The sequence below is a fragment of the Sapajus apella genome, unplaced genomic scaffold (assembly GCF_009761245.1).
Source record: "Sapajus apella isolate SASKATOON/1434 unplaced genomic scaffold, GSC_monkey_1.0 scaffold65, whole genome shotgun sequence".
NCBI classification, from domain to species: Eukaryota; Metazoa; Chordata; class Mammalia; order Primates; family Cebidae; genus Sapajus; species Sapajus apella.
This window is the reverse complement of record NW_022437005.1, coordinates 10,945,489-10,970,788: the sequence shown is the minus strand read 5'-3', so window position 1 is coordinate 10,970,788 and position 25,300 is coordinate 10,945,489. Positions and strand designations below refer to the sequence as shown.

The 25,300-nt window shown below is 50.3% G+C and overlaps 1 protein-coding gene across 2 annotated transcripts in view; it reads right to left on the bottom strand.

Moving 5' to 3' along the window:
* The window catches only part of SYNDIG1 (synapse differentiation inducing 1), a 191,527-nt gene extending 169,304 nt beyond the window's left edge, over positions 1 to 22,223 (bottom strand). Inside the window, exon 1 of one of the 2 annotated variants that reach the window (XM_032248167.1) lies at positions 21,678 to 22,223. The gene's annotated coding sequence lies outside the window, so the exon portion shown is untranslated. Of the gene's footprint in view, positions 1 to 21,503; positions 21,627 to 21,677 lie in introns of those variants that run through there. The other variant, XM_032248168.1, reaches the window with a different exon arrangement.
* Between the last annotated feature and the right edge of the window lie 3,077 nt (positions 22,224 to 25,300).

The window sequence follows — 25,300 nt, the reverse complement described above, 5'->3', positions numbered from 1 at the left end:
GCTCAAGCCAGCCTCCAAAGAACACAGAAGGCCTTGCTGTCCTTTATCCTGCAGGGGAGCCACTGTGAGGTTTTGTTTTTCCTTTGAAACTTGGAGGTTTACCAAAGTCTCTCCCGAGATACATGACAATGCACATGTCCCCTGCGGTGGCCAGCAGCTGATCTCAACCAGAGAGCAGAGGCAGCGGGGCCAAGCCCGCCCTCCCCACCTCCTAGCCACCCTTTAGCACCTCTCCCTGCAGGTCAGTCTTGGGGGCTGCTTTCTGTGTTCACTGCGGCTACTTAGCGGAGCACCTACCTGGACAAGAAATCAAAAACCCACCAGGACCAGTGAAAAGGGGTGGGCACATTCCAAGGGGGTGTGGATGGAGAAGGCTCTCCCCAGTGTCCCCGAGGTGTCTGGAGGTTCTCTGTGGACACGGACGCAACGGGATGGGAGGATCTGCTCACACAGAGCCGGTGGGAGCCTCTGGCTGGGTCCCCTGCTAGTGGGGGCCTCTCTGCAGTCGGGCACATGCTTGCTTCACAGAACACACATCCCCAGGGAAGTCTCTGCTTCTGTCCTATTTTCGCTCCTTCCACCTGTCTTCAGCATTTTTTGTTCTTGTATTTTTTACGGTTTTTGTGTTGGTTTTGCTTTTGTTTCCAAAGAGTACTTGCACTGAAGGAAACCATCAGCTTCCTAATGGAAGGTCCCCATTTTCCATTTTATTATCTCCCCAGAAAGTGCATGACACAAAACTTGATGTGCCCAGGGGCCCATAGACTTGTGACTCAGTGAAATGTCTTGAGGCATAACCACACTTCTAGTTTCCTCAAAATACTCCAAAGAGCTGTCAAGGTGGCGTCCTTTGCCGACGTTAGCGCTGGATTTTCTACTCTGCCATTCGACGGTAAGGTCAGTGTCAGTGTCGGGTCTGCACCTGGAAGCCACCGAGGGATGTATATGTCACATGCCCTGGCAGAAGGAACGTGAGGGACCCTGTGCTGGGTCTGCTATGGGGCTGGTGACAAGGCCACTCCCTCCTGTCGCAGGCATGCTGCTAACCCTGTGTGCGGCTGTGCCCTGGGCCAGGCCCTGCGCTGTCCAAATCAGGAGCTAATAACATCAAGGCAATAGCATTTGAGGCTCACCACGCTTTCATTTGCTGTACCTGTCAACCTTCGGTAGGTGCACTGGCGTTGCGCAGGCATGGCTGGCCCTGCAAAAAGACTCAGCATCCCGTCCTCTCCTGGCTCCCTTCCCAGCCTGTAGAGACCTCTATTCTCCAGGGGCAACCCTTACTTTACTTTATTAAGTATTCCACAAGTCACCACTTGCACCTTCGAAGAATTCCCAAAATGTATTGCGGCCGACCTCACACTCATTGGAGCCAACCGGTTAGCATCTTCAGCACCTAGCCAGTGGGGCTTGCCATCGATACATTATTTTCTGTATGTTTTACTATCAATCCCTTTGGGGTCATTGCATGCCATGGGGCCTGTCCTCTCCTGGCCCTGCACCTCAATGGCCAGCCCTCATCTGCCACAGAGACCAGATGCAAAAGGAAGTCCAAGGGCCGTGACTCCATGGCACTTCCCCACATGGCTCAGTACTGCTGCTGGGCTCTGAAACCTTGGCCCAGGCCCCCTCCTCTGGGATTCACTTCCCTGGCTCCACCTCCACTCTTCCAGACTGTGGAGTTTGGCTTGCTGACTGGCATCTGCCCGTCCTCCTCTGTGCCGCCCTGGAGCCTGGTGCTTCCAGGTTCCTAGCAGAGCTCCACCTGCCATATGAAGGGCTCCAATCAGCCCATTCCCCGGTGCTACCCTTGACTAAGGATCCACATAAGGAGTCCTGGCCACAGCTGTCATGCCAGCTCCTGCTTCGCGCCAATCCTGCTGAGCTCCGCACTTCTCTCATCCCAGGTAATCGCCCTGATGACACCGTGGAGGAGTAACAGGTGTGCCCTCTTCATTCATAAGGAAACTGGGGCATAAGGAGGTTGAACGATCTCCCAAGGGCTAGGGACGGGCCAGGATCCAAGCTCAAGACACACCGGCAGCAGAGTCCCGGGCACAGCCTCCTTTATACCCAGCCCTTTCCACTGCCCGCTCCAGCCCAGCCCACCGTTCCTGTGAGAACTGATGCTTGGTTTCCCCTCCTCTAGGCCTCTCTTCATTTCTAAACTACCACAAGAAAATCCCATCCTCGTGGGCTCACAGGCAAGGCATAACTGCTATTTTAGGTGAAATAGCTCTCTATAAATAAAAATCAAGAAGCCGCAAAGACGAACTTTACAAAAAGTACTCTGGGAACTGTGATCTGCGTGTTCCTCATTCAGGCATGGAAACACACTGATCCCTGCACAACAAACCAGACCCCGCAGAGGCACTCCCCTGGGCCTTCTGCCCTGCTCCCGTCACTGCCCAGGGCATGCAGATGGAACAGGAATGGGTGCAGGGCTCCAAAGGTACCCCTGAGGGTGCACCTCTGGCCCCTGTCCCTGGCTGCGCTCCCCTCGACTCTCTTCTGTTATCTGTGAGAGCAGATGTGGTGGATTCAGCTCAGGGGCCACACACAGATGGCACATGTCACCCTCACCAGCTGAGCCCACGGCTCCAAGGCACTGCAGCCACCGGCGGCCAGGCCTGCTCGGTGAAGACACAAAACAGCCCATAGGGCTGCTTAACGCACTCCAGTGGCTGTGGCCAGCACTTCTCTCCTTGACTTGGTGCTCCAGTCTGTCACTGAACCACACCCTGTCCTCTGGCTGGAGGCCCTTGGCTCCCCAGTGACAACCCCCTCTTCCCTTCTTGCAGCAGTGACATTCACAGAGTTAGGAGGTTACTGTCAGGGGATGAATCTGTGTGTGCATTTCTGTGTCCGTGTCTGTGTGGTGAATGCATATCTGTTTAAGCATGCATGTATGCATTCATACATGTATCTCTGTGTGGTCATGTGACTACAGTGTGTGCCTGTACGTGTCTGTCCCTGTCCCCGTGAGCATGTGTGTGCATGCATGTGTGTGCATGTATCTGTGTCTGTGTGTCCGTGTGTCTGTGTGCATGTATCTGTGTGTCCATGTGTCCATGTGTCTATGTGCATGTATCTCTGTGTGTCCACATGTCTGTGGGTACATGCATACATCTGTGTGTGTGCATGTATCTGTGTCTATGGTCTATGTGTCCGTGTGTGCCTGCATGTGTCTGTGCCTGTCCCTGTGAGCATGTGTGTGCATGCATGTGCATCTGTGTCTGTGTGTCTGTGTGCACGTATCTGTGTGTCCATGAGTGTATGTGTGCATGTATGTGTCTGTGTCTGAGTATAGTGTGCGCATGTGTCTGTGTGCCCCCGAGTGTGCGTGTGTCCGTGCATACAGATGGGAAAGTGGCCACTTTCTATATATCTATAGAAATATAGATATTTCTAGAACACTGCCTTCTAAAAGAAGCTGGATGTCCAGTTCTGGGTCAGGACACCTGCAGGAATCTCAGCCTCCCCAGGAGCTTAGACTTACCAAGACCAAGGGACAGGGCTCAGTCACAGTGAGAAACGGTGACTAATGTGGGAAGAGGATTTTCACATAGAACAGGAGGAAAATCCTGACCCCAGGATCAATACCCCATTCCAGAGCTGTGGAGCGAGGCGTGTCCCTGTCCTCCGAGCACTCGGGATGTTCTGGCAGCAGCAGACACTGGAGAGGTGTTCCAGCTGCGTCTAGGCAGGGAGTCTCTTCCACATTTAACTTCTGTTCTGTGAAACACTCCCACCTTGGTCCCGCTCCGCTCACCAATGAGACACCATGGGCCTGCCTGGGGTATAGAGTTGTTGGCTAAGGCTGAACTAACGGGGACTCACCTTTCTTGGGCAGGAGCCAATGTGATGTGCAGGGATGGCTCCTTCAGTGTCCACGCCCACCGGCCCCAGCAGGACAGAATCCCATCCTTCATCAGTGCATGTCTGGATCCTGCAGGAGGGTTTGGGGTGGATGAACTGTTCCCTCCTCTCCCAACTCTGGGGCTTGTCCAGCTGGTCTGCCTTTGTTCTCAGCACACCTCCAGGTAATGAGAGCTACAGTGAGTTACAAACAGGCCTCCAACACTGAAAAGAAGGAGGGGGGCACCGCACAGGGCACCGTGTGAAGCCCTTTGCATGTGTGCACCAATGGGAAATGCATGTGTGGCTCTCATGTCTGGTTCAGCGTGAATGCAGCACCTCGCAGGGCGCCTTCCTTTTACAGAGGCCAGGATCCTGGCTGAATTATTTCCCAGGTTTCCTCTCTGCAGGAGCAATAAATGACCCGCTGAATTCCCTTCCAACGTTTACTCAAGGGTTATGCTGTTGAGTTAGGTGTAAATATAGAATTTTATGCAGAGATAGCTCTAGTCCATCTTTTTTCCAGCCAACCACCCTGAGTTAGCGGGTTAAAATGGGGTCGTCTTATTTTCTGGGTTGGCAGGTGAAGCTGAACCGGGATGCTGGGTTCTTGGCTGGTGTGTCCTGGAGTCGTCACCTGGAGCTGAACGGCACACGACAGCCTCGCGGACGTGCTTGGCAGTGAGTGACAGCTGCTGGCTGCACCGCCTCAGAATGGGCCCGTCACCACTTTCACCTCCTTGTACTGCTCCAAGCCAGTTATGGGGTCGGTTCAGATCCAGATCCCAGGAAGAGAGGGGGACTCCTCTTGCTGACAAGAGCTGCGGCGATGTCACAGTGCCAAGGGCTGTGTGCAGCAGGTTGACAGGAAATGTTGTTGCCTCTGTTACAAACACATCAAGTGGGGCCAAATATTCCAGAAGGAACGGAGATCAGCACGCGTGGATGGGTACGGATACACACTCATCTACATGTGCACATACACACGTGTGTGCGTGTGGGGGGCATTTCCACGTGGATACGGATTCATTTATTTAGTCCCGCTGCATGAAAAAAGTGCCCTGGACCCTTTGCAAGGCATCACCTCACATTCTCGAGCTAACAGCGCTCCTCTCTCTTAGAGATGGAAGAACCAGAGCAGAGAACTCAGCACGGACACAGGCTGCAGGGGACAGAGCTGGCGTCTGGACCATCGTCCCTTGCGAGCCTGGGCTCTTGCTGTGTCGTGCAACACTCACCTCGGTAAACCCAGAAGCACAGCAGTTGGCAACTGCAGCACTGATTTTCTACCTCCAAATGTTTAAATACAAGGATGGTAAAAATTTGTTTTTTATTCTATTGTTACATAAGATAAATTTTAAGCATATTATATTTCTTGACCCAAAATCCAGGTTATATAAGTTTACTTAAGGCAAATTAAACCATAAGTGGATCTGCAAGCTCTGTGTTGCCAGCCTCTCCAGCTGAAGCCATTTCTTCCCTTCCAGGGCCCAGCCAGGGACAACGACTCCCAAATTCCCCACCCCACATCCACCGGCCCTCTCCCACCACCTTGCCTGTGATTCCCGGCTGCTCAGAGCGTGGCCTGAGGACTAGCAGCACAGTCATCGCTGGCACGTGTTAAGAATGCAGACTCTCGGCCAGGCACGGTAGCTCATGCCTGTAATCCCAGCACTCTGGGAGGCCAAGGCAGGCGGATCACTTGAGGTCAGGAGTTTACTGTCTCTACTAAAAATACAAAAATTAGCCGGGCGTGGTGGTGGGCACTTGTAATCCCAGCTACTCGAGAGGCTGAGGCAGGAGAATTGCTGGAACCCGGGAATCAGAGACTGCAGTGAGCTGAGATCGCATCACTGCACTCCAGCCTGGTGACAGAGCGAGACTCCGTCTCAAAAAAAAGAAATGGAAACTCTTGTGTTCCAGTGACCTGCTGGATTGAGGCCGCATGCCTGCAAATCCCCAGGTGTTATGTTTGAGGACTGCTGCTTGAACAGATATTTCAGTAAGCAAAACTGATTCAGCTGCTTCTTTAATATTAAGGACTAAACTCAATTTATGGTCTTTACATTATTTGTGTATAAACCAATTGTTAAATATCCCCAGGTGAATCTAACATGCAGCAAAATGTGAGGACCTGCACTACTCAAAGTCCACGGATCAGCAGCAACGGCATCAGCCCGAGGCCTCCACCTGGCTGCCCAGCCCAGGCCCGGGGTTGCTGCCTCTCCAGCACCCACCCTGCCCTCTCTTGTGCCGTCCTGCCCACACACCACACCCAACTTCACACCCACCAGCAAACCACTAACTTTTTTGATTTCACAAATACACCCAGTCTTCCCTTCCCACACCTACCCTGGCACATCTGTCACTGAGAGGCGGGTGAAACTCCCTGGCTGAGTGAGGGACCCATGGCTGGATGTCAGTGCTTCACCCTGCCCACCTTCACCTGGAGGCTGGAAGGCTTAAGTCCTCATGAAATCCTCACTGGTACCCCACAGTATCTTATCACCAAGGGTGGCCACAAGACACAGCTTGGGCCAAAGATGGCTCCTGGGGGGGGCTCTGTCCACCTTCATCACTTCTTGTCTTAACCTCAGATGTAATATCTGAGGCAGCAGCAGCCATCTGGGGGCCAGGAGGGAAAGGCCACAAGGACCACAGAGATGCAGCTCTGACCGCACTGGGCCGCTGAGTCAGCAGCTCCTGCTTCCAGACTCCTCCAGGTATGGAAAGCTGCATTATCACCTCCTGAATAACACTCAGCCGCGTTCAGTCTTCTGTCATCTGCTGCGGTACCATTTCTAAGCTGTATACACACACTTGCTAAAAGAGCTTTTTCTTTAAAGGAGCTATTACTGTACAAAATAAAGAAAAAAAGAAGGAAGGCCAAAAAAAGCTGTATCCAAATTATATCTAAATTAGCTTTGCCATGATTTCTGCATAAGTCTAGAGAAGTCACTAGATCTACAAGGACCTGAAACTTCCAAGTTTTCTCTTTTGTATTTTCAGTGAAAACACTGGAGAGAGATGGAATTGAACAAAATTCCAAAGACCTTATGTAATGACGAATGCATCCATCTAATGAACGAAATTGGTGCTAGCAATCCATGTCCCAGATTCTGCATGATGGACTCAAGTACAGCACCACACTCTAGAATATGCTTTTAAAGAACAATTTGACACACGAAGAATTTATACAGGCCTTGGAAAATAATTAGGACTACATGTCCTAGTCTGTTTTGCTGTAACAGACTGGGTAATTTATAAAGGAAAGAGGTTTATTTAGCTCCATTCTGTATCTGGGACGTTCAAGGCCGTGGCCCTGGCTTCTGGTAGGGGCTTTTGTGCTGCATCATAACATGGCGCAGACAGTCAAAAGGGAAGCGGAAATGCAGGGAAAGAGAGCGGACGGAAGGAGGAACCTGGGTTTACAACAGCCCGCTCTGGCTGGAGCACTCATCCAGTCTCAAGGAAGAAGGAACTCACTACTTCAAGAATAGCACCAAGCCAGTCGTGAGGAATCTGCCCCTGTGACCAAACACCTCCCACCAGGCCCCGCCCCCAAACACTGCCACACTGGGGATCAACTTTCAACATGAGTTTTGGTGGGAACAAATAATTCATGCTCAAACCATAGCGTTCTAGAAAATCCAGATATTAAACAAATAGATCCAGATAAATTTCTGGTAACAGACGGTTCTACGTTTCATTATTTTGTGATCTAAAGACCTACTGTGTGGAGAGCAAGTAATTGAAGCATTTTGTCTTTTTGCATCAGATCATCTTTTCTAAAGGTGGATACAACACTACTTCCCATCCCACATCTATTCCTGGATATAGCCCTGATATTCCTCCCAATGAAACGTGGGGTCTCTGCTCCCTTCTCTTGAATCCCGGTGGGCTTGAGACTCACCCTGAACAGAAGTGTGGCCATAGTGACACGACCTGACCTCTGAAGCTAGGTCAGAAAAGATCATACCGCCTAGAAAACTTGAGCAACCAGAGCCCTGACCTTCCCTTTATGAAGCTGCATACCTCAAGGCTGCCATGCTGTGAGGAAGCCCAATATCCTCCACATAGGGAGACCACGTGCTGCAGCCCTGAGGTTACAGTTACCTGGCTGACATTTTTTCCACTACTGGATCCCCAGTAGCCCCAGGCCCCGACTCTTCTGGCTCCAGATACACTCTGACAGCACCTGCATGAGAGAATGGGGCTGGATGTGTCCAACCAACCCCTCCAAAATTCCCAACCCTCAGCAGTTTTCATGCCATACATTTTGGGGCAATCTGGACAGCAAAAGGTAGCCAGGACTTGAATTTGTCTGAGCCCATCTGCTATTTCTTGTGTGGGCACCTGGATCTCAGTAAACACATTGATGCAGACTGAGTTCTGAAGCCACATCCAACTTCCACCTCCTAGGTACCCGCAGGCCTCTGTGACCTCTGCTGAGAAGGCCCCTTATTTCTACTCCCCCAGGCTATTCAGTCTTTCACATTCTGAGTCTTGGCTGCAACTTGCCTCAGTATCCCCGCACCTGCGGCCCCAGTGCCCGCCTGTATTGCCACTTGCACCATGTCAAGCCAAGTGAGGCCCTACACACCAGGCAGGGCCTCTGAACGCCCTTCTTCCATGAGGGACCAAGGCCTTTCATCTCTGTCTCTGGGGTCTGCCACAAGGTCAAGCAAATGGCACGTACTCAGTAGGTGGAGAATGAACTACTCTTGGAAATGTATGCACTGTTGTGGGGCCTAGAACCAAGACTGCCAGCCGTGGGTAGGAGCATGTACATGCATGCTCAGAGGAGAGGGGTTTCCTCAGGCTGGGAGTCCTGGGTGGGAATGCAGAGCGTGCTCTTTCAAGAGGCAGGGAGGTGCCTGGGGGGTCAAGGAAGAACAAACATTGGCTGAGAACATAATATGTGCTAGACTCTGGGCCTAGGACATAGGAACGTAAAATATGATTAAGAAACAGATTTTCAGTCAAATGAGAGAGAGAACAAAATAATTTCTGAACTTTTAGGGATTTTTCCTAATCAAAATAGGAATCAATGATCAAACTGAAAATTAGAAAAACATAAGAAATGAAATCCACATGCAACCCCATGCCTGGAGCTACTCACGGCGGGACTGGCGTCTCCTGCAGTCCCTTCCCACACATGCACACCTTTCTCTGCATGCGTCTGAGTGCCCATGGCTTGGACTCCTGCTGCCTCGCACTGCAACCACAGCGTGCACTGCACGCTAGGCACACACACCCTTCACTCAACTTCTAGGACGCTCCAGGCTTTCCGCTTCCCCCAAATCAGGTATGAACATGTAGCCAAAACGCTGCATCCAGACCTCTGACTATTTCCAAAGGAAAGATATGTGTTTAAATAGGTTGTTTAAATTGCAGAAACAACACATTTATTCTTATGAATTCAAATCATACCAATGCATAGAAAATGAAAACCATGGAAGCTCCTATTTCCATTCACTCCTCATGGCTACATACCATCAGCAATGTGGACAGCAGTTTTCAAGAATTATCTGAACAAATATTCAAATTTCACTCCCAGAGAACAACATATTCACACGAACGTTTAACATACCTTCCTCTAGCTTTCCATCCTTGTTATTTTACCATTGACATTCATCCACGTAAATATGTAACCAGCACAGCCCTGGCCAATGGGCTGGGGATCTAAAATAATTTAATCATTATTTTAAGAAGGTCATTATAGTTGCATCACATTTAACCATCCCCTTTGGACAGGCATTTAGTTTTTTTTTCTAAAAGTTCATTACTTGAAGTCAAGATGCACATATTCTGTGTGTATCTTCAAAATGTGTTAGTGGTTCTGTTATGGGGCCAGCGATGTAGGGGAAGGACCTCAATGAACATTTCGCAGAAACCTTCAAGACAAGAGATTCAGTCTCCCCAGAGATCCCAAAGGCTGCCTCAGGTAACTTTACTGAGAAACTCGATCTCTGAAGCTAGGCAATCGTTTTGGAAAGAATATGTGTCTTCCCTAACTTTAATGTGCATTTTCATCATTACAAGTGAGGATGCACGGCCGAGCGCGGTGGTTCACGCCTGTAATCCCAGCGCTTTGGGAGGCTGATGCAGGCAGATCACAAGGTCAGGAGTTTGAAGCCAGCCTGGCCAACATGGTGAAATTCTCTCTCTACTAAAACTACAAAAATTAGCCAAGCATGGTGGCATGCACCTGCAATCCCAGGTACTCGGGAGGCTTAGGCAGAAGAATTGCTGGAACCCAGGACTGAGCTGAGATTGTACCACTGCATTCCAGCCTGGGCAACAGAGTGAGACTCTGTCTCAGAAAAAAACAAACAAAACAAGTAAAGATGCACATGTTTTTCCATGTATTTATTTCTTAGTCATTTCCACCTCTTCTCACCTTTTTCTCCATAGCATGAGCTCACTTTTTAATAAGGTTGTGTCTTCTTATCATTTGCTCTGTGAGGATTATTAAGCATTTGTTAATTTCTTGCAAATGTTTGTTTCCGATTTATTATATGCTTTCCAGTTTTGTTTACAGTGCCTGTTATATAGAATGTGTAACATATATTTAATCTTTATCAATCATTTTTTCACTTGGGATTACTGGTAAGATATTCAGGCTGAATTTATTCATGCTTTTAAAATATTTATTTACCAATGCTTTTCAATATACATTCGGAACGTTTTATGAAGTGGGGAGATTTAAATTGACTTTATATCCCAAGTACCTACTTCTACCCTGCTCCAGGCTGACGAATTCAGCTCTGCCCGTGCTGCCACGCCGCCTTTCCCACACACTCATTCGGCTTGTGGGGCTGGCATCAGTTTCAGAGCTCTCTGTCTGACCTACCTATCTGCGTGGCAGACTGAATATATTGTTCATAAATTCTTTCACATGCCTCCCGTCAAAAGTGGGGTCTAATTTGCCTCTTGATTCTGGGCTGGCTTAGAAACTTGCCTATAACCAGCAGCTGACCCAGTGTGTCTGTGGAGATGGATCAGCAGAGCGTGCAGCCTTGGCCATGTCCCCACTCATTTTTGGAGCAGAAGCCTCAGCATATGAAATCTGACCACCCTGACACCATGCTGGGAGGAAACTCAGGGAGAGGCCACTTATGGGTGCTCCTGGTCCAGGCTTCCAGTGAGTCCAGCCATGTGAGTCTTCCCAGCTGAGGCCCCAAGAGCCATGGAGCAGAGATAAGCCGTCCCCACTGTGCTCTTTCAAATTCCTGACCCCCAGATCCATGAACACTGAGTGTGGGGGTACTCTGTTATGCAAAGGTAGAAAATCAGAATAGCCTGTTAACTACATGCCAGTAACTAGAAACTTACATTTCCAATTAATGTAGGGTTTTTTCTATTATGGCAAAAAGCACACAACATAAAATTTACATGCTCTCAACCATTTCTCAGAATAAAGTTCAGTAGTGCTAAGTATATTCACATGGTTGTGCAAGGGTTCTCCAGAACTTTTTCATTTTGCACTTACGCAATTCTATACCCTTTAAACAATAACTCCTCATCTCCCCTTCCCCAGACCCTGACAACCGCCGCTGTACTTTCTGCCTGTTAGTTTGAGAACTCTCCGTATGTCATATAAGTGGAATCATGTCGTGCGTGCCTTTTTGTGTCTGGCTTATTTCACTAAGCATAGTGTCCTCAAGGTTCATCATGGTGTAGCATATGACAGAATTTTTCTTTTCTTTTTAAGGCTGAATCATATTTCATTGTATGCGTTGAGCATGTCTGGCTTACCCACTCATCTGTTGATAGACACTTGGGGTGCTTCCACATTTTCACTATTATGAATAATGTTACTATAAAAATGGGCATGCACAAATCTCTTCAAGACTCTGCTTTCAATTATTTTGGATATATCCCCACAAGTGGGACTGCTGGATCATATGGTAAGTCTATGTTTAGTGTTTTTGAGGAACCTCCACACTATTTTCCATAGCAACTACAACCTTTTACAATTCCCAAGTAGAGCACATGGTTCCCATTTCTAAACATCCCTACCAACACCTGTCATTTTCTGTGGTTGCTTTTTGACAGTAGCCATCTTAATGGATTTGAGGTCAATTGATGTAATTTTAACACTTTGTTTCATTATCTGGTAGGACATTTCTTCACTGAAAAAAATGTAGTATTGTAGCTTGATTATTCTTTCGTGAACTTCTGAATAATTCTGTCAAGCTCAAAAGGCAATATAATATTGGAATTCTGATTGAAATAGTATCATATAGGTCTCGCACAGTTCTTGCAAGTTATTTGTAGATATTTCATCTTTGTTCTGGTAATGCCACACCCCTGCTGGAGTGGGGTCCAGCTGCCAAGGACGCCTAAAAGCGGGGATGCCGAACTTAGAGGAAGGATGCTGGGAAGAGGTGATGATCAAGCTAAGCCTCTGAACCTCAAGGCAGATTAGCAAGACGCAAGAGGCAGCCAACTGCAGATGGGGGATGTGTGGGACCACGTAGTGTGTGTGTGTGTGTGTGTGTGTGTGTGTGTGTTTGTGCGCACGCACACGTGTGCGAGGGACCATGGAGAGTGCGTGCCCGAGGTGGATCTGCACTTTACACACCTCACTCTCCTGGCAGTCCTGGAAGCAAGAGGCACATGGCAGCAGGCAGGGAGAGCTTCCAGGAAGCTACTGAGATGATCTGGCAGGAGAGGAGTGTCCACACGGGGCCAAGGGTGGAGAAGATGGAAGAGAGAAGCAAGAAACACTTAAGAAGGAGCGCAGGGCTGGGGGAGTTTCTGATGCGGATTCCTGGGTTGCTGAGTATCTTGATCAGAGGACGGGGCATGGGAAGGGAAGCCCGAGGGGCTGGAGGGAGCAGACAGAGAATGGGTTCACTGAGGCTGCCGCCCCAGGCAACGTCCCAGAGATGGCCTTCAGTAAGGGGTAGGGACAGGAAAATAAATCGGGCAGCCAATTGTGCACCACAGGAAAGCTTAGATGCTAGGGGTGAGTCCTGCCCCTGGGGGCCACCCCATTCTGACAGAGAAGGCCGGGTGGGCAGAATCCAAGGAGGCTAAGGGTCGGGGGAGAAGGGCTCAGAGGAGAGGGAAGAATCCGTCAGGACGGGGCCCCAAGTCACTCTCCAGGGCTGGGCCAGGCTCTGGTGGCGACAGAGGCCCTCTGATTTGGGTCCTCAAGAAGCCATCTGCATCCTTGTTTTTACTCTAATTAGGCACTAACTTAGTCTTAAAAAGAGGCTGAAACAGTTGGCAGGGACCAACTCACCAAATATATGTTCTGTAATATTTAAAGCTCTGAAGAGAAATTCCAGGAAGATCAGCATTTCTGGGCAGTGTCTAAGGAGAAAGAACATTTCCGTCTTCTGGGAAAAGCCTTATGTTAAGATGGAGATGAGAGCACAGTGCCCACGGGGTCTGACAGTCGACCTGCTGCCCTGCAGAATTCAATCTCACATTCTCTCTAAATGCCTGAGCCTCAGGCATGACCGGAATGCGGCTTCCCCTCTGCCTGCCTGCGAGTTCTGCTGGAAGCTTCTGTTCTCCTGGACTTTTCTAGGTACCTGACTCCTGGCCTGGCCTAGGACCTGAGCCTCCCCTCACCCATGGGTGCCCCTGACTGGCTGTGGCGCTCTCCTCCGCAGAGATCACCAAAAGGCACAGATGGAGAAATGTCCTCATCACATCGTGTCCGACTTGGGGCTTGCTAGAAGCTGGAGCTGTCTGTGTGTTTGTGGAGCTGTCTGTGTGTTTGTGGAGCTGTCTGTGTGTTTGTGCACAGTGCACAGGCTCTGTTATTGTCCCAGACAGTATGCTAAGAAAACTGAGCATGGTGGGTGAGAAAAAAATGCACTTTAGAGGCAAACACAAAAGCAAACAAGCCCTAAAAACTCGGGTCCCTGTGCCTGGTTCTGCCTCTGGCACACAGTGAGGTTGGATGGCACGTCGGGGAAGCCCTCTGGGTCTGCATTCCACCAAGTGTCAAATAGGCATCTGGGGAGCTTGCTAGGGAGTCACATGGGGTAAGAGACACAGCTCAGTCTCCACCCCTTTCCCCGGGGCTCCTCCCTTACCCTGCCTGGCGCTGCCACTCTGGTCTCTGAGAGAGACACTGAAGCAACAAGGCACCAACAGTCGAAGCTGCTGGTCTTCCCGAATCACCTTCAAGACAACAGCCAAACAGGCCCTGCTAGCTTCAATCTGACCCTCAGGGTTTGTGCTACCTTTATTTCCCCCTAATTTCATCCAGACCAGAAGAGCAGGGCCTCCCTTTTAGGGCAGCCAGGTGGTTCTGTGGCAAGGCACCAAGCTCACCTGGCTCTACCCAAGGGAGGATGCTCAGCCACTTGCAGGGTGGAGTTCCTGTCTAGCCCAGAGCCAAATCCTGAGGTCGGTAAGGCCGGAAGCCCATGTCTGTGTCTTAGGTCCACACAGGTCAGAAACACTTGGAGTTCAGAACAGCTACAACCGTGCAGAAGTGCTAGTGACTGAGGTCCATCCCTCGGCCAACACTGGGCTCTCCATCAGCCCTCCCATTGCACTCCAGCCTCAGTCTCCCTTGAAGGGCAAATGCCTCCCAGAGCCATGGCTCTCCCTACACCGCTTCACAGCCTACTGCATAATGTCCAGGACACATTGGAGCCAGGTGCAGTGAAGTGTGCCCCATCCACCCCAGGAGCCTCTGCAGGTACTCAGGGTTTCGCAATCGCTGGAGAACAAGATGATGGAAAGGCAGGGCCGTCACAGATGGGTCACAGCTTGACTCTCCGATCCAGAGGCCATCAGGAAGCCCTTTGCTCACACTGTCTATGAGTTTGGCTGTGAACCTGGGGCAAGGCCGGAGTAGCAGAACAGACTGGCTGGTGGCTGCAGTGCCAGACTCTGGGTGGGACAGATGGGTGGCTGCAGACAGGCAATGGGATGCAGGAAAGCTTCGGGAGGAGGGGGGTGCCTGTGTGGCAGTGCTCTGGTTAAAAAAGAAAAAAGAGTGTGTTTGGGTCTGGGCTATGGCCCAACACCAACGAGAGATGGGAGGGCCACCTGGTCACCCCAGCACTCAGTGAGTGGCCCTGTGCCGCTTGGCCCTGTAGGCATGTGAAGAACAGCAGACAGAACTGTTGCTGGAATCGGGGCTACAAACTCTTTTTTGTGTCCCAAGAGTGTGACGCATATTTTTCCTGGAAGGGTATGTGGCAAATCAGAACCCCTAGGTCTAGCAACAGGCAAGGAAGGAAGCTACAGAATTCTGCACATATTGAGTCAACAGACACATTTCATCTCTATGGTTCTCGAATAGACTGTGATGTCCCAAAATACATCTGGGGCTCCGTTTCACAGCTAATACACCTACACCCAGACCTTTCAGATTAGCAAGTGTGGCAACGAATGTCACACAAGAGGACCCGCACGAGCAGGACCACAGCGGATGGCAGAAGGTCCGAGATGCAGCTGGACAAAGGACCCTCCTTGCTCCAGGCCACTTGAGTGGGACAGCTGTGCTGCAGGCTGCCAGGCCCTTAGCAAGTCCAGAACAGTTAGGAGAGGCTTCCGGCAAGAGCCTGGGTGACCCCACTGTGAACAGAGTGAGACCATGGTGTAAAGGTGTGATACTTAATATCCACAGCTTTTACAGGTCAGGATAAGAATGAAGGGCAGAGAATAAACTTAGAAGATGATTTCCCTTGACTTAAAATTAGCCTGCAACAAAAACCTGTCTTTGTGAGGGCATTTAGAGTATTAAACTATTATTAGAATACTGAAATGAATGAACTGTATCTCTGGGTTTAGTATATGAGAGAAAAACTTAAGATCCTATGCATAATAGGCCGGGCGCGGTGGCTCATGCCTGTAGTCCCAGCTCTTTGGGAGGCCGAGGTGGGCCAATCACTTGAGGTCAGGAGCTCGATGCCAGCCTGGCCAACATGGTAAAACCCCATCTCTACTAAAAATACAAAAATTAGCTGGGTGTGCTGGCGTGCACCTGTAGTCCCAGCTATTTGGGAGGTAGACGTGGGAGACTCAGTTGAACCCGGGGGGCAGAGGTTGCAATGAGCTGAGATTATGCCACTGCACTCCAGTCTGGGCAACAGAGTGACACTCCATCTCAAAAAAAAAAAAAAAAAAGATACTATGTACATTAATCAGCTCACAGTTCTGTGTTGTGGCCACTTGTCTCAAAGGCACTATGGAAATGGTAAGAAATTGGGGAGGAAAGTAAAGCCAGGATGGTGCATAAGCATGAGATGCCTAAAAGCATTCCAAGACTGGGCTAGGAGCGATGGGACTGCCTGGTACAGGGTCCTCTCCAAGGTCCTCATGAAAACAGGGTTTCCATGGGAGATGTGCAGCAGATGGGTGCTCTTGCAGTCAATCCGTGACAGTCAGTCACCCATGACTACCCGCCCAGCCCCTGTGCTTAGACAGCACCTCAGAAACGACACGTACTACCCAACACATCTCAACTCTTTCAACTGCCGTTATCCCATGGGACACTGAAGCCATAACGACAGGGTATCTTATAAAGGAGTCACATGGGTGATGGGCTGAGGCTGAGATGTCAGACATGAAGGCTGGCTACAGAAAGAAACACATAGGCTTTATTAAATGCACTTTTAGAAACTGCAATAATTCACAGTGGAACTGGTACTAATGTTTTGTAGGATGAGGTGGGCTTCCCTGGGACCCACCCTAAAGCTGATGCCTCAGCATGGCTACTGAGTTTTCACTGAGAAACTGTCAAAGGACTTTCCCACAAGGATCTTCGGAAATAAACGCTTGGATCTCAGACCCGGGCCAGCTGAGGGTCTGTACCACCAACATGTGAGGACCAAGGTCATAGGAAGAAGTAAAAAACTGCCTGTTACATGCATGGCAGAAGAGTGAGTTTCTATAACATTTCGTTTATTTGTTTTTCTAAGCAGGGGTGTGGAGGGGTGGTTCCAAACGTATTTGAGGTGACATTACTGCATCCCTTTGAAACTGTCATGTTTCAAACGATATGAAATGTGTTTGCTTTTTAGTTTTGTTTTGGACACTCAAGTTTTCTGGAAGAGGGAAAAGGTAAGAAAGAAAGAGATGGAGGTAGCATCTCAAAGTGCCTGCCCAATGAGGTCAAGTGATAGATACAACTGAACTTCTTGGAGACATAAAAATTGTTCAAAATAGAAATTTAACCTAAGTGAGCGCATTTTGAAAGGCCCAGTTTAAAATTCACGCAAGTACTCTCTCCTTCAGACTCATTCTCTAAATGCCACCCCAGGATTTAAAAACGAATTGTTTTCGGTAATTTAACAGGTCATTTATCATACAATAGTTTAAGATGATTTAGATTTTGTCATATGAACCATGCTTGCATCTTGAATCATCACGTATTATAAACAGAGGGTGGTGGTTGTTGGTAATCTGTATTAAAAATGTTTCCATCTTAGAGAATGCATCACACAAGTTGTATAATGTAATATGAATGTAAATTTAGTTGTCAAAGATACATTTTCTAAGCTATTTCTCACATGCCTTTCCTATACATTGCTATAAATTCTGAGGCAACAGGCTACGTAATCCCCCTAAGCACATTCCCGCACATGTGCCTGTCCACTCCAAGCCAGTGCAAACACACCGTCCCGATCCTCACTCTTGCTGACCACAGGGGTAGGCTCCCGACTCTGGGCTCTGCTGCTTGCTAGTTGAATGATCTTAGACAAACCACGTCACTTTTCTGAGATTGTTTCTTTTCAACCATATTCCTTCCAGGATCTTGAAAACCAAGGGTTTATGGTCATCACAGCTCGTTAAATGAAAAAGACACTGGATTGAGGACCCTGCACTGTCTCAGTGTTTCTCTGGGTAAAGTTTGCATTCACATGGCAGTCTGAAGAAACGAATGGGACCTTCCAGAGTCTGGAGCCCATGTCTGCTCCTGGCACTCTGGAAAGGCCCAAGGGGAAAGAGGGAGCAGGGGACACTCTGCAAGCCTGTCTCCCCTATGCGCCCCTCCTCCACTCCCCAAGCAATCCAATATGCTCCCTGGACGTAAGCAAAGCAACCAAGGGCACTGAACGGGAGTTGGCACCCCGGCTACTGCAGCTGCTCTTTGAACACAAGTTCAGGAACTCTTAGGAGTCGTTCAAAATGGGCATCGTGCACAGAGAATGCTGAAAAACCACATTTGTTCAAACCTCCAGCTGCCAACTTCCTTATTCTAATTCTGGTGACATGGTTAGAGACCTGGTCAGCCTATCGCTACCGTGTGCATAGTTCTGCTTTTTAGAGATTTTGATACAACGTCTCTAGTGTAGCAATGCCGGCTCAAGTGCTATGGCTTCCAAAACTTCTGTCAATGCACTGCCCCCAAACGACCTGATGCAACTTTCCACAGATACAACAGCCCATTTTGCTAGTCATTTATCCCCAACGTTTTGCTAGGGCTGTCACATAAACACCCCATACTTCAGTCCTTGCCACCTTTACCCACTCATTCAAATAATTTTGCTGATAACATGACATCTGTTCAAACTATGGGCCACAGCAGTACATTCACTCTGAGATGGAACCTGCCTTTTCCATTGTGCGTGAGGGCCTGAAAGGCCAATGTGATGCACACAGGGCCAAGCTAGGGTCATGGAAAGACAAGGTTTTATTTGGGGGTGGGTGAGAGGACATAAAACTGCTCACCTACAAGATGGTTATTTGCCTTACAAAAGGTTAACTAAGGATGCCTTTAAATAGTGCACTTTATAAAGGTATTCAAAACTCTGACTGACTCCTCTAAGAACGTCATTGACAATTTTTAGGAACTGCTTTTATGTAAAGGGAAGCACAGAGGTTTGCAGGACGGGAGGGCCTGGTGGAGGAAGGGTGTCCCCTCCTGCCACCTCCATGGCCTCTTTGAGTGCTATGCCTCTCCATCCAGTAGAAGTCACACTGGACATCACATATCAGCAAGCAGAGAGTCTCTTCAGAGGGCAGAGCAGGTGTGACCTGGAGGATGACCAAACATTTTCTAATTAAACGATGAAATGTTCAGTAATCTCCATGAACCTCAGAATAGCACTGACTAGTGCCTCAGATAGAAAACTTGCATAAGAAAATAACTTTCTATTCTCTGATAATGTAATAACTCCCTAGAAAATATGATTTAATATTAATGAGAAAGATGAGTCAAGTCTGGTAGAGCACCTTTAATTTATCTCAATGCTAAATGTGGAAGAAATTACTTGCTTATAATTTATGAATTGAGTTTTAAAGTTTTTCTTACAGAAAAAAAAAAAAAATCTTGCCTATCATGGCTCAACCGGAATCCTGTTTCTGCCCTGCATGAATTAGGATACGTCTGGTCCTACTGCTAACATGTCTGTCTTCCCAGGATCTGGACTTGTCTTTCCTTCTTCAATATCTCGACCCTGTACGTCTCAAGGAAAGTTAGCAGGTTTTCCTTTTCTATCCTAAAGTGGGAATGGAGAGGCCTTCATTTTTATTTTAATATCAGCTATAGTCTAATGGGGTTATTAAAAACAGACATTTCTGATAGGTAAGCATAAAATGTAATGTCGTCAGCTGGAGATACAGAGGGATGTGTTTAGAGGTGAAGTGAGCCTGGAATGGTTTATTCTTTGAAGTTTATGTCAACGTAATTTAGTACTTTTAATGAATTAGTTTATCAGATATTAGCAAATTATAATTGTATATGTTTATGGGGTAGAAAGTGATGCTGTGATGTGCATACACAATGTGTGATGAATGAACGGAGCTAATTAACATACCATCCAATACTTAGCATCTTGGAATGAGCTTTAAAATACTTAATAAAACAAGGCCTCCAAAATTCTGAAGGCTCCAAAAGGTAACTGCAGATGGTGACTGGGTGGGGGGTACACACAGCTTCCGTGCACTATTTTCTGTCTGCCGCTGGGTACCACTGAAATTTTCCATAATAAAAAGTTTAAAAATAGGTTTCTCCATCTTTTCTTTCTTTTCTGTTTTCTTTTACTTTTTCTTTTTTTTTAAACAAGGCCCTCTTGATTATGAAAATTCCGTTTTCTTGCAGGAAATGGGGGCAGGGTGAGAGAGGGCACCGATCAGCTACCAAGTCAGGCTGGCTTCTTGCAAAGGGGCGGGTGGTGGGCAGAGAGGGGACGGAGGAAGAAGGGGAGGGTGCTTCCTCAGGGCCCACAGGCCCCACACCTGTGGTGTGGATCTCAAAAGGACGGGCCACACCACCGCCAAACACAGAGCACACAATTCATCTTAAAATTCGACTTCAGTTTCTTCCTGTCCGTGCCAGAATGGACATTAGGCTGCCCGCCGCCCACCTCCTGGCTGCTCCTTTTCACTTCAGGCTGCTGCCAGGACTTCGCGACGCATCCGATCCCCGGCGCGGCTGCCCCTGAGGTCGCAGCCTGGCACGGAGAAGTCGGCCGGCTCTGGGGGCTGTTGGGAGGCTGCCCACCCCACAGGCTGCAGGTCAACTCAGCACACACACCACCTCCTTCTTTGGACTCAGACCAAACACGCTGGGCTGTAGGAGGGGACCGACAGATAGACAGACGCGCGCGCTCGCCCCACCAACTGATTCTAACCAGAAAACGGAACCACTGGGTAATGCCCAGCCCCCCTCCCCCACTGCATCTCCAACCCGCCAAGCCTTCGGCCGGTGTCTGCTGCACTAAACACCAGGACGTGGCCAGGGAAGGCGCAGGCATTAGTCCGAGCCAGAAGCACCACGGCGCCAGCGAATCTGACGTCGCAGGAGGACTGCGCGCACCTGAACTCTGGGTGCCAAGCGCCCAAGCCTCTGCCTACAAGGAAACCCCGAGAGGAAAACAGGACTACCAGAAGACTGCTTCCTCTTGTCTTGCAGAGATGCCAAGCGGCCCCTCTGGCTAAGTCCCCAAAGCTCGGCTGCCAGAGCCACTCTACTAGTGTCTTGCAGAAAGCGCACAGGGACCAAAGCCCTTTCCCCCTGGAAAGTGCTCAGCTGGGCCAGTGAGCCATTCCTTCCTCCCCACTGCCCAGAGAGCGCACAGGAAGAGGCAGAAATCACGACTAGGAAAAAGCGAGATTAAAATTGGAATCAGAAAAGCGTACGAGCTCTCCCTTCTCGGCGCCGGGGCTGTGGCTTCTAGGGCAGCAGGCTGTTGCGGCTGCCAGGGGCCAGACAGCTTTCGAAGGCAAGTCTTGTCCTGGCCGGAGGCAAGGGGCTCCAGGAGTCCCTGCTTCCGTCCCGGTCGCCCGTCGGGATTCTTCATCCCAAGCGCGCCAGCACCGTATCTGGCGCTTCGCTCTAAGGATGAGTCTGTTTCCCTTCCTAGTCCCAAACAGACCTAGGTCCCCAGCTCTGCGGACACCCGGCTCACCAGCCCCGGCTGGTATCCTTCGGGTCACTCCGGGGGGCAGACCGAACCCGTAGAGCTCTGGCCCTCTGCGCTGCCCACGGCCCTGCTGGGCAGCCTGGCTCCGCTACGCTCCCAGTTCTCGGTCTCGCCAGCTCCCATCGACTTCGCACAGCAGCCCCTTCACGTCTCCCGGGGAGGCAAGGCGCCAAGGTGCAGCCTGGGCCAGCGCCGACCCCTTCCTCGGCATCCTCTCCGCCGGCTCAGCTCCCCCTCCCGCCCAGCGACCGGTGTCTCCCAAGTCTCGTCGCCGCGACCACCCGGACTTACCGCGGGCGCCACGCCGCCGCCGGGTCTGCGCGCTCCGAGGCGGAGCCAGGACCAGGACACCCGCCGGCGCCGGGGCCGCCTCCCGCTCCGGCCGCCAGCTCACGGACCCTCCCCCGCGCCCCCGCCCTCGCGGGTCCCTCCGCCCTCCCCCGCGGCGGGCAAGCCGGGACTTACCTCCGGGACAAGGTGACCCGGCTAGTGCGCCCAAGCGGCCGCCCGCGAGTCTCCGGAGCGAGCGAGCGTGCGGGGCGCGGGGCGGTGCGGCGCCCGCCTCTGCTCCTCCGCTCCCAGGCTCTCTCCTCCTCTGCCCTCCCCTCTGCGCCGCTCCTCTCCCCCCGCCCTGCGCTCGCCGCCAGCGCCCCCGGCTGCCCCGCGCGCCGGGCGCGGGGCACCGGCGGCAGCCCAGCGGCAGAGAGCCTGGAGCTGCGGCGCCGGGGCGGAGCCCAGTCCTCTCGGCCCCCGGGAGAGGAAGGGGTGCGGGGAGACTCCCGTCGTGCGCGCCGGGCTGGCCGGCTGGGCAAGGGGCGCCCCCAGAGAGCCGCTCCACTTCACTTGCCGGGCCTGCCGACGCGCGTGCTGGAGGCGGCGGGCGCGGGCCCCGGGGGAGGATGGCAGCGAAGAGAAGGAGGGCGCGGCCCGCGCGAAGGCGGCCACCAACTTTGCCCCAGACCAGGGAGGCTCTAGCAGGGGATCGCGTCTGGAGGGTGGCCCGGGGCCCGGTGTCTGACAAAGTGAGGGCCACAGAGGCGCGGGCAGGGGATAGCTGCGGGGGACGAGGAGGACAGGAATTTGCTGCCCGACTCGTGGAAACGATGGCTTCCCTCGGTCCTAAAGGCCTCCCCAGGCTCCGGTTAGGCTTTGAGGTTCAAAATGACCCAATGTTTACATCCGGCGAATGTTCAAGTCCTGACCGGCTAAGCCATGGATGAGCAAGCGGGCGCGGGGTTCAGACTCCAGAGACCCCCTCAGCCCTGAGCCAGCCTGTTGTTGGCGCATGGCGGGCCTGCCGCAGTTGGAACTCAAGGAAACTAGGGCGGTGGTAAGACAGTCTGCGTTCTAGGAGGAGAGGAGGTGGTGTTTTCATTCTAGATTTCATGCAGCATCAACCATGAAGAAAAAGATTTATCAGAAAGTGGGTCAAAAGTTATATAGAAAAACATCGTGCGCCCCCGTTTCAACACTAGGCCGAGGGCCCAGTCCTGTCACCCCAGGCTGGAGCCCTGGTGGTCAGAGCAGGTTAAGCTTCAGGGTTCCATGACTCCCAACCCTCCTAGAGCCCTCCCTCCTGGCTGGTAACCCACCATTTGACCTAAGGAGGCCTACATCTTGCTCAGGTGTCCTGGTGGGTTCTCCACGGGGCAGGAGTTAGAGGTGGTGTCAGGAACGAGGTCCTTCCTATTTCCCTTTCAGGGGACGTGGCTTCTGGGGAGCCTCTGCAGCCGGAAGAGAAACTGAAATGCGCAGTGCCAGAAGGAGGCATTTGAAGGAGGGGCAGCTTAGTGGAACCAGTACCATCTGTGGTTTGCATCCACCTGAATTCCATCCCCGTCTTCAAGTCCGCGGCCCCGCGAGGCATGCCTGATGTTTCTTCCTTTAGATCCCCAGAGCTGCAAGCCTGTGGTCTGGAACACTCAGAAACGGGCACTGTTCATTCCTCCCATGTAGCAGAACTTCTCAACTTGGAAGAAAATGCCACAGCACCTTAGTAAAGCAGCTTACCGTTTCGGAGTCCTTTCCTGAATAAAGCAGTTTTCCATCTAAGCCATTAGGTTGAGCAGACACTGTTAGACCCATTTGAGGTGAGGCGTCATTGATCCCTACTATCAAAAGAAGAAATTGAGGTTTAAAAAGAGTAATCGAGATTCCACAGCCACCCAAGGTGCAGGAGTGGCCTGAAGCTCGGGTTCCCTGCCTCTAATTCACGGCTCCTTCCCTTACCCAGCCTCTGGATTGACTTTTGAGGCAGTTTTTGTTTTGACAAGAGAACACCTGCCTGGGCAGCAGCCAGGACTGGCCTTTGTCTCCCGGGTGCTGTTTGAATTTGAAAGTAGACTCTTCCTAATACAACAAACAGGCACCTTGCAGAGTGCAGCCTGACCCGTGGCCCCAGGTCACCGTCAGCTGTGCTGCCTCTGAAAGTGAGGGTTGTGGAAATTAAAGGAAGAAAATGCCTTTGCAGTTGTGTCCTGTATTGAGTGCTTATGGACTCCTTCTACGCCCTTGATTCTTTGAAAGTTTTCAGGTAGGTGCTTCAGAACTTTACACCAAGGCTCTCCCAGCTGATGTGTTGAGCATGGATAGTTTTTTTTTTTTTTCTGTTTTTACATTGTTTTTCTGTTTTGGAGTGGACATGTAACGCCTCTTTCCAAGCTGCAGGGTGGCCTCCCATATACTTGCACAGCTCTTTGCCTGGGTACATACCAAGTGCTGAACAAATACCTGCTAGTTGACAGTTACTGAAAACAAACCACATCAGACTGTGGTGTGAAAAAATAGATGTCTATTGACATCTATTGTCTAACTACCATCTTGGTAGTTAGAGAGAAAAAGGAACACCATGAAATCAATGTCGCGGATTTTAAAACATTATATTGATTTGCCCCATGCTGCTCACTTAGCTGCAAGATCCCCAAGTGTCTGTTGTCTTTTCTTGACACACCCCCAACACACACACACACACACACACACACACACACACACCCCTCAGTGTTTCTGCTATTCAAATGGGCCTTATACTTCTTTGCAAAAAAAACTCACAGGGCCAGGATGTGTATGTAATGAGAGGGTGTCACCCATTCCTGGTAGATGCAGCAGCTCAGAAAGGCAACCTCAGTTGCCCAGCACACAATGGGCAGTTTCTCTTACATGTGATTCCGTTTGTGTGGCTTGAAATGTTATCCCATGTGCCGTGATAAAGCATTGAAATAAGGACTTTCAAGAAAGTCAGTGAGAAGCTGTCACGTATAAGGCAATGGGACACAGTAGAAATTGCCAAGTCTCTTGGAAATTGAGTAACCTTCTTGACAATATCTCTCAGAGGAGATTACAGAACTTTCAGAGCTAAGAGAGGTTGGTGAGCCGACCCCTGATCTGGGAAGAACTGCCACTCAGGCACCGAGCAAGCTGCCACACCTTCCGGCCAACATTTTTTTTTTTTAACTTTAAACTTTTATCTTAAGTTCCATGGTACCTGTGCAGGATGTGCAGTTTTGTTACGTAGATAAGAGTGTTGTGCTGTGGTCCAGGCTGCAGTGCACGGGCACAATCATGGCTCACTGCAGCCTCAACTTCCTGGACTCAAGTGACCCTTTCACCTGCGCCTCCTGAGCAGTTGGAACTGCAGACACACCACCATGTCTGGCTAATTTTTGTATATTTTTTTGTGTGTATATGTGGAAACAAGGGTTTTGCCACGTTACCCGGGCTGGTCTCAAACGGCTCAAGTGATCCTCTTGCTTCAGCCTCGCAAAGTGCTGGGATTACAGATGTGAGCTACCAACCCGGGCCCCGGCCAAATTTACATGCCCAGAAGTAGGTGATTTGATGAGGGGTAACACAGATTCAAGTGTTTCAAATGGGAAGTATTCCTCAATGTGTCTTGAACTCAAAGGCTTTTGACTGTGGGGCTACAAACAGCCCTGCTATGCACTGTGTCTGAGGGTCAACAGTGCCCTTCTGGAAAGCCTCTCCAGGTTACCCGTGTCAAATGCTCAGCCTCAAACATTGCTTGCAATACCAAAGGTAACAAATCATATATGCACTTTTAAAGCTACGCAATTAACCTGGTTTTTCTTTTT